This window comes from Amia ocellicauda, chromosome 12, assembly GCF_036373705.1.
Source record: "Amia ocellicauda isolate fAmiCal2 chromosome 12, fAmiCal2.hap1, whole genome shotgun sequence".
Lineage (NCBI taxonomy): Eukaryota > Metazoa > Chordata > Actinopteri > Amiiformes > Amiidae > Amia > Amia ocellicauda.
The window spans coordinates 27,378,613-27,389,092 of record NC_089861.1 but is presented as its reverse complement, the minus strand read 5'-3'; the positions used below and the strand labels follow the sequence as shown (position 1 = coordinate 27,389,092).

Below are 10,480 nucleotides of genomic sequence, written 5' to 3'. Positions count from 1 at the left end.
CACACCAAAGACTGATCCTCAAACTGGAAGCTGTAGGCATTCAGGGTAATGTAAGTAGATGGATTATGAACTGGTTGATGTATAGGAAACATAGGGTGTCGATTAGAGGAGTTGCTTCTAACTGGAGTGAGGTTGTGAGTGGAGTTCCACAGGGATCAGTATTAGGGCCTTTGCTTTTTCTAATCTATATTAATGATCTGGACTCTGGGATAGTTAGCAAACTTGTCAAATTTGCAGATGATACTAAAATAGGTGTCTCAGCAGATACAATCTCGGCAGCACAGGCTATTCAAAGGGACTTAGATAATATTCAGTTGTGGACCGACACCTGGCAGATGAAATTCAATGTGGACAAGTGCAAGGTAATACATGCAGGTAACAAAAATGTCCACTATAATTACACTATGGGAGGAACAGAACTAGATGAAGTAACGCATGAGAAAGACCTAGGAGTCTATGTGGACTCCTCACTTTCTCCATCCAAACAATGTGGGGAAGCAATAAAAAAGGCAAACAGGATGTTAGGGTATATTGTCAAAAGTGTAGTATTTAAAACAAGGGCAGTAATGTTCAGACTGTACAATGCACTAGTTAGAGCTCATCTGGATACTGTGTGCAGTTCTGGGCTCTACACTTCAAGAAGGGTATTGCTGCTCTAGAGGCAGTTCAGAGGAGAGCAACCAGACTTATTCCAGGTCTGAAGGGAATGTCCTACTGAGAGACTGAGGGAACTGAACCTTTTCACCCTGGAACAGAGGAGACTACGTGGGGACTTGATCCAAGTCTTCAAAATCATGAAAGGCATCGACCACATCAAACCAGAGGAGCTTTTATAGATCAGCAGGGACACACACACCCAGGGACACAAATGGAAATTGGGCTTCAAGGCATTCAAAACAGAAAACAGGAGACGCTTCTTCACACAGAGAGTCATCACAATCTGGAACAAACTCCCCAACAATGTGGTAGATGCTGAAAATTTGGGAACACTTAAAAATAGGCTGGATAGGATCCTCGGATCACTCAGTCATTAATGGACACCAAATGAGCACGATGGGTTGAATGGCCTCCTCTCGTTTGTAAACTTTCTTATATGTTCTTAAGCGTGACTGTGATTCCTAGCAGGAGAAGAGGGGGAGACTTTGCTGGACTGCAAGGAAATCTTCCAGGTGTCCTTGGAACTCATGCATTACAGAGGAGCCCCTCTGACCAGAGGAGCTCCCATGATTGGCAGGGGACTCAGGGGTGTGCAGATGAGCAGGTTGAATGTGTGTGGAGAGGAAGGGGTTCTTGGGAACAGTACACCCTGATGAGATACAGGAAAAAACATTTGAGCGCACCCTGGAGTGGATGTGAGTCCCCTGCTGCTATTGTATTGTATGAGTATAGACTGAAGTGTTGCATAGGATTCTGGGTAAGGGACTCTAACATGCATTATATAACATGTTCTATGCTAATGGTTTTCTGCAAAAAAATAAAATAAATACAAACTTCCAAACAACTGTGTTCCTTAATTTCTCCCCCCCACCACCAGTTTGCAGACCCTGCAGCTCCCAGGAGCCCTGGTTATTACACTCTGTAGAAGTTATTCTGTTTCTTTCTGATGAGAAACACCATGAGTACGAGGAGGAGGGTGCAGAAGGGGAACAACAGGATGAAGCTATACAGGATGAGTGGAGGTGGAGGCTCCTGATCTGGAGAAGAAAGGGTAATGTAAGTGTAGATATAGATAACAGAGCTGTGCTCAAAATCCACACTTAGATACTTGGAAATAAGAGAGTTTCACAGCACGTAACAAGGAGGGGTCAATAAATACATTATTTCACACTTACTTCTTGGCTGTAGATTCTTCTTCGTCAACAAGAGGGAAGAGCGCTTCAAATGGCATTCATACTCATCCTTGTCGCTGTGCGCAACATTCAACACAAATTGTGAGGACAAGTGGAATCCACTTTCATCTTCAGTCACTGTGAATTGGTTTTGCACCTCCTTTCCAGTGTGCAGGATTGTCAGAGTTATATTCAACATAGAGAACACCTGGACCATACAATACAGATTGCTTCCATTGCTCCCAAAGATCAGAGGCCCTGAAAGAGAGCAAAGGGACAGACAAATGATTTACAGTTCTATAAATTACGATTTACAGCTGTGAGTTATATACAGCAGAAAGTATTTACCCCTTTCAATCACAGCACTGATAAAAAAAATTGAATCATAAATGTGTTCAATTAAATGAATTGCCAAATTTAAATTTAAAATACTTTGAACTACAACTAAATATATTCCTCCTCCAGCTAATTGGCCAATTGGAAAGTTTCAGGGTCCCAGGCATGCAACAGTCACATGTCTGTACTTCAACACTGCATTAATTTCCATTGCACACATTAACCTATGTTTTCTTTGTAGGTTTATATATGATTTAGTATGAGTATCACACTTTTCCCATAACTTTCAATAATACATGGGGGGTGATTCTAATGCAGAATGAAACACCAGAAGTGGTGCATCTCTCTTATATATCCACACTGTCGATTCTAATCAGCTTTGTTTCTTAAGTACGACTTCTTTTTTGTCCCCAGAATGGATTATTTTAAATAAAAACATTGTGCCTTCAGTTGGTTTTTGACATCTGTAAATGTATTTGGCTCGCATGCATTTATGTAATAATGACAGTTTGAAGCAAAGTGAATAGGCCTGAGATGTTTCTAGTTAAGATAGGAATGTACAGACGAGTAGGGGAGGGATAGAGAAGGGAGTGAGACAGTTTTGGGAAATATATCTAATTGTGTAATTGCAAAGTGCCAGTAAAAGTGTCCTGCGGCTTATAGCTGTAAATGTCTGTTCTCACAGTGATAAGAAATGAATTTGAATCGTGCCTTTGTGAGAAATTCATACAAGCACAAGGAAAACATCCAGTTCAGAAAAGGTGATAATGGGAAAAATGTTATTTTACTCATCTGTGCGTTCTGAAAATTAAAAACAAGTGAGCAAATGTGTGTGGATGAAAATGTCCTCAGCAGAAACACTGTGCAGCAATAAAGTATTGATGAGGATTATTGCTGTACTGACCAGGATTATTGTTGCATTGTTAACTAGAATTATTGCCCCGACAATGCTGAAAGTTAAATGTATTATACTGTAGAATATACAGCCTTCTATTTCAAGATTGTGCATTCTGAAACTCAGTGATATTTGGGATTGTTTCAGTTGGCTATAGTAAAACAAACACCTTGTAGTTATTGTTGACATGAATGCAGAGAATGTACTCATGAAGAGAGATGGAAACTGGGGGATTACCGTGCACAAAAAGCTCTACTCCGGGGCCTTTCTTCCTCTCTGGCTTGATCTTCACATAGGACATCAAGCAATAATAGGTGTTTGTGTCATTCAGTTTGATGTCTTGGAGCTGCACAGATTTGTTCTTGGGTGTGCCATCCTCTACAAGTGCCACCCTGTTCAGGAAATTGCCATCTGGCTGGGGATGCATGTAAAGACGTTCTTTCCCATCTGGTCCGAGGATATACCAGTATAGGATGTCTCTGGAGATAACCTCGTCGGAGTGAGAGAATTTGCAGTTGAGAGTAACGTTGCTTCCAGTTTCCGCCACCACAATATCAGGAGTCTGAATGACATCGATTTTGCACGTAGCTCCTGGAAAAAGGTGGGGGAGGGGAAAGGGAGTAAGATTAAGATCGACCACAGGTCTGGTGATTCTGGGTGGTGCATTTGGACAGGCTCTCCCGGGTTTACTTCCACCCATTCTTCTGAACAATCGGCTCCTGTGCTCAAAGTTAGCATTGCATCTCAGTCTTTAGAATCTAAGGATCTAAAGAGACTGTAATCACAGCCACATCCTCAGGCTTCCCAATTGGTAAAAACCTCCTCCACAGTGTGGGACAAAGCTGCATGCTTGGTAGTAGATCAAAGCCATGACCTTACTGACCATTAATCAGGGCAATGAAAACACAAGAGAACAGCTGGAGACAGAAGTTGAAACGTGACGGGTGCAGAACATTTTACCATGAATCAAAAAGAACAGAACAAACGGCCAGATCATCCTTCTTCTCTCAGCTCTGAGTTGCCAGATGCAGATCACAATGAATTGCTTCTCAGCTCTCACTGTGGCTTAAATACTGCAAAGACAATGAAATCAAACAGAAATTCAGAATATGACAGAGATTATCATATTGTGAAAGTCAGTCAAGATTTCAAGGCATTAATGAGAGAAGTCAAAAAAATATAATATAAGGGCAATATAAAATGAATATTGTATATGAATAGATAATAAATGTAGTGAAGAGGAGCCAGTTGCATACATCTATATTAGCCTTGTCTTAACCATTAGACTAGTCTTAATTTGACAGTTAGACTAGTCTAATATAAATTAGACAGTTACATAAAAATAAAGACTGACTAAGACTCAGCCTAAAAAGTTAGCCTGGGAATGCCCAAGCTAAATTAAAATTTAAGTCATTATTTCCATTGAAGTGGCTTGCCAGAGACACTGTGACTGATCCTGACTAACTCACACACAATCTCTCATCCACCGACAATCCCTGTAAACATTGAGAACTATTCTCAGTTATGGCTTGATTTTTTTTTTAAATGATACTTTCTTCTAATCATAAATGTAACCACTATGATGTACAGGTTTGCAGTTTTCTATTAGCAGGTGGTAAAAGTTTTGATTTAATCCGGCCCTTAGTCTATGATTATCTACCCACCCCAGAGCTTTAGTGATGGTCTGAAATAATTTAAAATATTTAATCAGAAAAAAACATATTTCAACATATATGAAATCCACAGAATAATGTATTGAAACTGCTGCTGTGATAGCAATGCAGATGCAAATCAAATCAAACTCTGCCGATCACAAATTCTAAATCCAAATGTCGATGGAGTCTTTTCTTTCAAAGAGTCTTCTGCCTTGTAGATGAGTCAGAAAGCACCTACATGTAGTGTCTGTTTATCTCTGATTGACTCTCCACTGGCAGAGATACAGTAGCAGGCGTATGCAAATCCATTCCTGGGGTCCAAGGAGGGTTGAATTTTTTGTCCCACCTCAAGTCTTAATTACTTAATTGAGGTCGTTATTAGAATAAGACCTCAAATCACCTGTTGATTCCTGATCTGAATCAGTGGCCAATTGAAGGCTGTCTAGAGACCAGGAACCCTGGCTGCCATTTAGGAATGGAGTTGTCTCCTCCTGATGTATAACCTCACATTTCCCATAACACTCTTTAAATATTAGTGACTTACCCTCCCCTGACAGCAGCAGTGTTGACCAGAGATTCACTGGGTCCAGGCAATCAAAATAGTGGCAGTTTGCAGCTCCGATTGTGTTCTCAACCAGTTAAAAAATCCTTATCTTTGTGACGTTCTGATAAAGAGAGTTCCCCTAAAACTGAACGGTATATAAAAAGATCATGTTTCACAGTTTCAGTTGGTTCCTTTCTTGTGATGTTGGCAATGACGCGATTTTCTGAAACAAAAATGAGATTTCAGGTCAGGGTACATTCACACTTCTTGAAAAATAAGTAAATAGTTCCTTCCCAGACCAGCTCTTAATAATAATAATAATAATAATAATAATAATAATAATAATAATAATAATAATAATAATAATATATATTTATTAGCAGATGCCCTTATTCGGGGAGACAAAATAAGTTTATATATATATATATATATATATATATATATATATATATATGCTTTGTGAATAACAGGATACACCCACAAGTTTTCTTATCTGTGATTATTAATTCCTCTAGAATGAGAGGTGTTTATGAAATGTGCAGTGTTGGGCAATCTACTTGGAAAATGTAGTGAGCTAAGCTACCAGTTACTCTACATTAAATTAAGCTTCACTACACTGAAGCTACCCCCCAGGGAAATGTAGCAAGCTAAGCTACAGCAACATGGCAAAAGTAGTTTACTACATCTAAGCTATTTTTTGTTTTTTAATTTATATTGAACCAACTTCATAACAAGTCAATGCTATCTCAGTGATCAATAAAACTGTCAGTCAAACAGATAGGCAGGCAAAATTGTTCAGTTCAATTGTTTATTAAACAATAAGCTGTGCTCTCTGCTCTCACTGTTCCAAAACCAATTTGGCCACAAAAACAAAAAAACAAACAAAAAAACATGTGCTCCACATAAAAACAAAACTAGGTGTCGAGAGTGTGTGTTCATTTGTATGTGTGTCTGTGTGCGTACGCACCTGTGTTTACATGGGTATGCTAAATTTAGTGTTGGGCACATTTGCAGGAGAAAGTGTAAGTTAACACGAAACTCAAAAACTCAAACCACAGTAGAAAAAGAATAAAGACCTGCTCCAAACAGTAACAACATGGCAAAAACAACATGTCCTCTAAATAACATTTGATGTGTGTGTGTGTGTGTGTGTGTCTTGGAAGTTGAGAGCAGCTTCTTTTTGGGGTTGCACAGTAAGCACCTGAAAACATACTTTTTCTCTGTTATTTCAATCAATATCATGTATTTCTCGAGGTACGGCCACAGCGACTCCCTTGGGATAAATTCCTCTCCATCCTCACCCTCTGCCATCTTTCCATCAAGGAAACTCAATCTCGCGTGTCTTTATTCCCCTGCAGCAAAGTCGCAGGCATCAGCCCAAGGATTGGTACGTGATGTCACCGTCATATGGAAGTGCTTCTGTCGGCTACACATACAGGTCCGTGTATGGCGGTGGTGTCACTTACTGATCCTTAGCAGTTGTATTTCAGACTTGAGCTTGAGCTTCAGAAATGCTTGGGAAAATGTAGCTTGTGTGGACGCTACCACACTACTTGATCAATAAAAGAGCTTCGCTACTGAAAAGCTATTTGATTCAGAAAACAGCGACGCTACTGAAAAATGTAGTTAAACTAGTAACGGCAGTACTTGTAGCGACGCTACTGCCCAACACTGGAAATGTGTACAATCACGCAAACTTGACTGATTAACAGGATTAGCAGGACCAGCAGTAGCAGGATTAGCAGTCATTGGCTATGAAAGCCATGTCGGTTTAACTGACTACCTGGAAGCTTTTCAACCTCTGGACTGGAAACTTCTGTATTCGTGCAGGCAAACACCCTTAAAGTGTTTTATTATTAAATTAACAGCAGTGGGGTCAAAATAAACAAGATGGTTCAACAGCTTCCAGACTCGTAATCAGTTTAGGGTTACGGAAACAGGTTTATAGGTTTACAGGATTTCATGGGTAACCTCTGCAGGTTAAATGAATGACCACAGCCAGCCATGAGTACTATTGCTATACATTTTAAAGACAAACATATAAGTGGTTAGTTTGGTGCATTCTTTATGATACAGACAATTTGAATCAGAAGAGTCATTAAGTTGAGTAAGTTACACCTAGGTACAATATATAGACCGGTGACAAATTAAAGGAAAAACCAACATAAAGTGTCTCAGTAAGGTGTTGGGCACCATGAGCCACCAGAACAGCTTCAGTGCTCTTGGCACAGATTCTATGAGTCTCTGAACTCTACTGGAGGGATGAACACCATTCTTCCAAAAGATATTCCCTCATTTGGAGTTTTGATGATGGTGGTGGAGAGCGCTGTCTAACACGTCGGTCCAAAATCTCCCAGGTTCTATTGGGTTGAGATCTGCTGACTGCGAAGGCCATAGTATATGATTCATATCATTTTCATACCCATCAAACCATTCAGTGAGCCCTCTTGCCCTGTGGAAGAGCACCCTAGGATATGATTTGCTTAATTGTATCATGCAGTACACCTGTTTTGAGGCATCTGCATTAATTATGTTCCTCCCCTCATTTATTCAGGTTTTTCCTTTAATTTTTCACCTGTCTGTAGTAACAATAAAATGACTGTGTGGGTGTTCTGTACTTGCTGATGCATATCTGAAAATTAAATACACTGAAAGTAGGACATACAGAGTACTTACAGAATTATTGTTATTCATTTCCTGATTTGAAGCAAAAGCTTTTCTTTATCTCATTATGTGGTATTATGAAAGGAAACTTTGACAAGGACTTGTAAAGTAGGCAGGATGTTGTTTTTGCATTTTCATTATCAGATACACTTGAAAGGTGTAATGCTCTTCTCAGACTCTGAAACATACTTTGTAACACAATAGGATATTATTGTGATACAGCTCTGAATTGAGTCATGTGGCTTCTTTTGCACCCAAGCGCCCAGTCAGAGCATTGGTCTGATTAAGTTGATTAACTGGATTAATTAAACACTTCTCTTCAGGCTGTAAATTATGCTACAGGTGGAATAGAGGAGGGCAGTAAATGCATCTCTTGGTCATAATGGAACAGAGACATTTTCAAAGTTCTGGAATGCAGCAGTTTATTGAACAAATGTACACTGACTAATTTCAGCAGTTTAACACACCACACAGAGATGCACCCCGATTTGTCTCACAGCTCCCCTTCACTGGCTGGGCAACCCATATTTAAGCCATTCATTAGGATATCCTGCCCTTGGCCCTGTGAAATCCATGCACATACAGCTCAGGTACCTGTATGCATCAGTTATATTGCCAGACACGCATTACTGGAACATTCTCCAATGATAATGTCCACAATTACAAACTATACACAGTGTATAAGCAGACCCCCTCGTACAGCAGCCCCCTGAAACACTGCTACAGATACCAAATAATGAGCCACAGACTGTAAAAGACCCTTAAAAATGTTGCATGTGTCTAATTGATTAATGGACTAGTTTAATTAAGTAATTCACATAGCTGCAGTGCGACATTACAGCCTCTCCAGGAAGTGGGCTCCATTACTGGGGTCAGTAAGTGAAGGCATTTTGTGCAATAGAGATGCCAAACAGTCATATTCTCTATTGGAGAATTGGCACCTGTGCAAGTGGGCCATGTTGATCAAAGCTCTTATTGTCACTGCTCTCTAGAAATGTTCTGTGTTTCACCGCTCAAATCCAGAAAAGCCACCAAATGATATAAGCCTCCTATGAGTTTTACAAACACCATCATGGTACCTCAACTGAATTTTAATTTCAGTCAGGGCAGTGTCACTGTTTCATCCCACACATCCCGCAATTCACAAGCTCACCACCAGCACCCTCACATTCCCCAGCAATCAGCCACTTTACATTCCTCGGCACCATGTGCACTTGCTTTATCATCCTCAAACTCCCATTGGACCAGCACTGTCATTCACTGCCCTCTGCTCCCTTGTGCTAGACATATAAACCCCTCTGTGAGTCCTATTCAATGCAAAGTATTGTCTTCTTTCCAGTAGTAATTCTAAGTGTTCCCTGTTTCCATTGGTTACCTGTTTATGACCTTTACTTGTGCCTTGACAACTGATTCCTGGATTCTCTCTACCAACCTGTTCGTATGACCTCTGATCCCTTGCTTGCTTTATCAACTATGCCAGCCTTTCCCTGACTGCCTCTCTCTCTGCACCTGGGTTCCCCTCCATGGCAGTCCTTTGTTACAAAAGACTTCGCTCTACAATGGACCCAGCAGAGATGTCAAGCTTCAAAACCATCATGGCAGTTTGGGATGCTCAGTTAGATCACAACATGATGCAGAGAACACCACCAAGTGCTGCACCTACCTTCGGCAGTATCTGTAGCAACACCCATGGTCTGTTTGCCTTGCTATTCTGGAGAATTTGATGGAACTCCAGACAGATGTGAAGGATTCTTCCTACATTGTTCACTGTATTTTGCCAATCAGCCCTCTGCCTGCCCAGTTGATGCCTCAAGAATTGCCTTTCTCATAACCCTTTTGACAGGAAAAGCGCTGCAATGGGTGTCAGCGGTGTGGAAACTGCAAGAGATCATCACGCACTCCCTGTAGATCTTCCTGGCTCATTTCAAGGAAGTCTGCAGCCATCCAGCAGAAGGGAGGGGTGCAGCTGAGCAGCTTTTGACCCTTCGGCAGGGCACCTCCTCAGCAGCGGATTATGTGCTTCAGTTCCAGACTCTGGCTGCAAGCAGTGGGTGGAACAAACTTGCCCTGCTTGCCATGTTCAGACAAGGACTACATGCTGATGTGCAATGTCAGAGCTGGTTGCTGGGATCAGAACCTTGGTTCAGAGGAGATTCAGCTGTCTGTCCACTTAGACCATCTCCTCAGAGCAAGAAGGGGACATTCCACAACAAACTTTCCTTGTCAGCCTGCCAATTCCTCTCAAATGCCATGATTCAGTCCTGACTATGAACCTATGCAACTGGGCTCAGCTCACCACCTGCTCCCTTGGTGAAGACAGGACAGTGTCCTCTGTTTACCCATACACAGAGTACTATTCGTGTTAAGCTCACATGGGGGACTAACAGTGCGTTTATCTGCTTTGCTGAACTCTGGGTTGGCCGGGAACTTCATCCACCGAGTGACTATAGAGCACCTGGACATTCTTCTCATCCCTTGCAAACCCCTACTGTAAGTCAAGGCAATAAACAACCAGCCAATAGGTTCTGGTCATGTTTCCCCACAGAACCAACCTCTT

The 10,480-nt window shown here is 41.1% G+C and overlaps 1 long non-coding RNA gene across 1 annotated transcript; it reads right to left on the bottom strand.

The window, feature by feature from the left end:
* Nucleotides 1–423: 423 nt before the first annotated feature.
* Nucleotides 424–5,477, bottom strand: LOC136764125 (uncharacterized). The gene is made up of 5 exons (XR_010821141.1): nt 5,260–5,477; nt 4,021–4,133; nt 3,298–3,651; nt 1,833–2,087; nt 424–1,694 (listed from the first exon to the last, which is right to left on the bottom strand). It is a non-coding gene; the product is annotated as an uncharacterized LOC136764125 (long non-coding RNA).
* Nucleotides 5,478–10,480: the final 5,003 nt, after the last annotated feature.